This window comes from Hibiscus syriacus, unplaced genomic scaffold (assembly GCF_006381635.1).
Source record: "Hibiscus syriacus cultivar Baekdansim isolate YM2019G1 unplaced genomic scaffold, ASM638163v2 tig00110059_pilon, whole genome shotgun sequence".
Classification (NCBI taxonomy): Eukaryota; Viridiplantae; Streptophyta; class Magnoliopsida; order Malvales; family Malvaceae; genus Hibiscus; species Hibiscus syriacus.
This window is the reverse complement of record NW_024062582.1, coordinates 1,638,114-1,643,035: the sequence shown is the minus strand read 5'-3', so window position 1 is coordinate 1,643,035 and position 4,922 is coordinate 1,638,114. Positions and strand designations below refer to the sequence as shown.

Here is a 4,922-nt window from a genome sequence, read left to right as displayed (position 1 = left end):
AGTACTGATGTGAAGATCCACGAGCAATCTACAATACTGATGTGATAGCCCACAATAAATTTTTTTTTAAAAAATTATTTAACACATCTAAATGTGTACGCAATATAACTTCTTAAAAACACTGAATATATTATACATTAAAACACATCCGGTTCAAATATTTACATATTTAAATAGCATGTTTAAAGTAAATTAGCAAATCAAAGATCATGTAAGAACATTTAATACATTGGATTCCTTAAAAAACAAAGTTAAGATTTTAAATTTTGATACTCTGAACAGGAAAAAAAATTGAAACTGAAAAAAAAATCATTGTCTAATAAATTTCTACAATATCGAATCTAAATTAATTTAATGATGAAAAAGAAATAAAGAAGTATGTAATGTAGGAACTGGAAGCTCAAAAGGGATTTGGCATGGAATGAAAGATAATATGATTAACTACAAAGGGTTGTTGGATCCAGAAAATCCCATCCCCCAAAAGTGTAGAAATGATGCGTACCGTTTTCGGATGCATGTGTATTTTTTTGGTCATATTGAGTTAGAGAATCAAACAGAGATCTGGGTTCAATGAACCTCTTCTTCTCTTGCAATTTCGGCATACCATGAGTTCCATGCTTCCACGTAATGATCAAAAAGATCACTTAGAGCTGCAATCACGTTAATAAAACCATGTCATTGCCATCCAATTATATATTGGCATTGTAATATGATCACATATCATATGAAAATATATCAAAACATGTCTTGAGATTTGATCACTAGGAGCCGCAATGACATTATCAAAACAATACCATACGTATGCATCCACGTTTAAAAATCTTCTAAATATATCAACTCTTTTTCCGTAAAATACAACTTATCAAAACACATATTAGTATTTGACATTCATAACCGAATCCAAATAATATCCAAGTATAAATAATTGAGATCCACACAATTGTAGCGCTGCTCCAACTCTTCATTTTTTCTAGAGATGATTATAGAGAGATTTTTCAAACTATGACTTTTACTTCTCAAATTATCAACATCATTTTATTTTTATCATTCCGTTAACATGTTAATATTACCGGCTAAATAACATAATTTGCTTTTGAAGGTCCTAAGAATTAAACTCATGTCTTAAAAAAACTTCTGAGAATCTTCAAAAATAAAATATTTTTTACTCATTAGAGTTAATGACACAATAAAAGATTAAATATGGAATGATGTTAATAAATTGAAGACTGATATAATTTTTTTAAAAATTTTAGAAAATCATAATTTAGAAATCTCTTACTCAATTAACTCTTTTTCAAATGTGTTGTACTTTCCCCCCAACAAATCCCAAATCTAATTCTAATACTATCTAGAGGGGAGGGGGAAGAAGGACTCTAAGAGAAGGAAGAAGGAAAGGGAAGGTATTATAGTCCCCATTCATATTCAACAATATTTACATATAAATATATAAAAAACCTAAGAATAGTTTCGGTGATAAAAGGTGACAGAGTGATCTGGATTCAAATAACATTGTCTGTACAATTTATGTTAATTTATCTAGACAAGAAACATAACCTATTTCTTAACCCATTTAACCAAATTTAATCAATTTTTCAGTTTAATCGATTTTCAGTTGAGTTTTCGAACAGAACAAGCTGGCATTTTTTTAATAAATAAATATTTCTTAATTTTAAATAATCAAAGAAGGTACCTTGATTAAGATACTGAGGTTTATAAGTAGAAGCAAGGCTCTCCAAGTCCCGAATCGGTCTCGCTATTTTGTTTCCTGAGGATATAGCAGCAGGAGTAAACGGGCCAAATGCAAAACCCTTAGAGCATGTATTTGAATGGTGTTCCATTTTATGTTCATATTCTACACTATCGAGCTTTATCTGCATTGCCATATGTTCCTTCTGGTTTAACTTCCGATGAACCGAGGAGTTTGTCTTCGTTCTCTTTAAACCGTGGTTTGTAATTTCAGTCCCAAACTTCCTTTTGTTTGATTCATTCAATTCCAAAGCTGTCTTTGATCCATTGTGAAGTTTGGCTTCCCATCCCAACCACCTAAATGCCGGTTTCCTGCTCTCGGGGTGATGCGTCTGCAAATTGATTTACCAAAAAAAGAATTAGTGAGAATCACTGGAAGGACGTTAGGTTCTTAAATATTTACATTCCTTGTGCACCAAGTATGCTATAAATGAAAAATACGGGTTTCTTTGCTGAATTTGGATTTTTGGAGATATTTTTTTACTCGAATTGTTGTATGAGCGACTGATACAAGTATATTAAAAAATTTTAAATGTTCCATGTATTTGGAGAGTCATATCCCATTTTTATAGCGGATTGTGTATCTAATACAATTGTCAAACAAAGACAGTTTAAGCGAAATGAAGAGTAGAATCATATAAATCATACCTTCTCAAATAAATTAATTGAAGAAAACACATTGGCAATGTCATACAATCGTCTAACTTTTGCTGCAAAACAGTTTCAGAGAAAACAAGTGATTGTCCATTAAAATTTCAGACATGAAATTAATAATGGTTTGTTGTTGACTTACTTCTCACAGCAGTTGAATTCGGAACGTCATACAATCCCTTTGGCAATGTCATCCCAGCAAAGCAAACGCTGCACTATCAAGGGTGATCAATTCAGCCTGTGTAAAATAAATCAGATATTCACCGTACTGCGCAAATAAACAGTGTTTATGGCCGCAAATTTACATAAAACATAAATATCTTACATCTGAACAAAGGAAAAGCTTAACAAAGTTCTGTGTGATAAGCCAAAGGGATTTTTCTCTTTTGGTATCTAAGAAATATACAATGAAACCAAGTAAACTAATACAAGCAATTAAAAATGAAAACTTCTCTACGATAAAAGCGTTCCATGCATTAGTCACTGTATGTAACCTTAATAATTTGTATTGCAAGTAATATATTAGCATATGTTGCAAATCAATAGACAAAAGAAAGAACTCTTACCAGAACATTTCGATGATTCTGAAAGATTATCTTGCCCTTCATTCTTCACATACAAAGACTTTGCACTTTCAGTTTCATCTAAAACCTAAGCAGAATAGCTCAGCAAGTCAAACATGGAAGGGCCAGATATTTACAAGCCATCTATTACAAAAACAATTATAGGCATAAAGCCATAAACTGAATCAGACAAGACTATTAAGGTAAATTAGACCCAATTTCCACTTATGTTATGTCACCAAGATATGTTAGCAACAGCTCAGTTCAAGACATTTGAAAACCTAGTATTTAAGCTGAAATTTTCTCAGCAAACAAATGGAGTATGGAAACAATAGTAGAATTATATTTATACCCTTAATGATTTGCTGCAATCTGGGAAACAGATTCTGTTTCAGAGCCTCCCCCTGAAAGCAGAACCCTTGACAAATCAAGTTCCTTTCAGTTTAAAATGTGAAAAAAAAAATGTGAAAACGAAAAGCAGAAATTTGAAATATACCTTGAGATTTTCCAAGGCCTTTGGAATTTCTCCAAAACCCTTCCATAAGTACTGGTTCTTTCCTTTTCTTGCAACTACCTAAACGGGAGAATGCCAAAATCCAAATTAAACTAATCCATTCACTGACCTAAAACAACAACAACAATAATAATAATAATAATAATAATAATAATAATAATAATAAAACCAAGGGCTCAAAAGAATTTGTATCTTACTCCAATACTCTCCAATATATTCACTACATCATATATACGACGACGTTCGACTCCTGAAATTTGCCAAAGGGTCTCAATAAAGAAAATAAATACAATTTTAATAAAATATAGATCTTTAACGCTTAACTAATCAAATTTAATTAATGCAAATTATGGTATATCTACAATAGTTGAATATTTGAGGGGGGAACAATTAAAATTTTAAAATAAGATTTTACATGAAAATAAGTAAACAAAATCCAAAAAAAGAAAAGGAAAATGTTAGTAATTGTTTCATTTTCTCAGCAATGAATAGAAAAATTAGATCATAGACCTAATTTTGAAGCCGCGTCATCGAGCCCAATCGTTTGAACGCTGTCCTGATTATACAACGCCAAAAAACTGATACAAAAGAAAATATTTTTTTTTTTAAATGTTAAGAGATTCAACAAGATCAAATCTATTAAACTTGAAGGGCCTGGGAAAGCATTTACTTGGAGCATAAAGAGATCGTGAATTAGATTCAGATTCTTGAGGGAGAAGCGAAGACATTGACGTTTTCCCGAGAAACGAACAGAGAGAATCAAGTTAAGAGAATAACAAAAGTCTAAAAAGGAGAATCGAATCTCTTTATATTCCTGTTTGGCCAGTGAGAAAGAAAGAGAAAATTTGATTGGCGGTTTTTCGGAATTCAAACGTGGAATCAGATCTGGTTTTTCTTTTTTTCAATCTTTACGTTGGCGTTTGTGGTTAATCCCGCGAATTCAAATTGAGATGAACCGCGGTTTATATAATATTACTCTTCTTACCCTTGCCTACCGTCCATCTGTTGCTTATACAAAAACGAGTTTGATTCACCAAAAAAAATTATTATTAAAGAAAATGATCTTTCTCGGAAAAAATTATTAACAGTAATAATTTATTATCAATAGTAATATTTTTTTTTTTGTTGAAATGGTATGAACATCTAAATTTATAGTTAATAATCAATTATCACTATTTTGAACATAAAATTCCTTAAATAATTTTTTTCATATGAATCTTTCTCAATTTTTATTTTTTGTGTTTTACTCAAAAGGCTTAATGCCTAAATAAGTGTATAAACTATACCTTTTGTGCTAAATAAGTAGGGGTGTTCAAAATTCGGTTTTAACCGAATTAACCGATCGAACTGAACTAATTCGGTTAATTCGGTCTGCCACCGAATTAGTTCGGTCGGAGAACGGTTAATATTTTTTTTGATATTCGATTAACAGTTAATTTAGTTCGAAA

At 31.0% G+C, this 4,922-nt stretch overlaps 1 pseudogene; it reads right to left on the bottom strand.

Moving 5' to 3' along the window:
* Window positions 1-405: 405 nt before the first annotated feature.
* On the bottom strand, window positions 406-4,153 carry LOC120214374 (annotated as a pseudogene).
* Window positions 4,154-4,922: the final 769 nt, after the last annotated feature.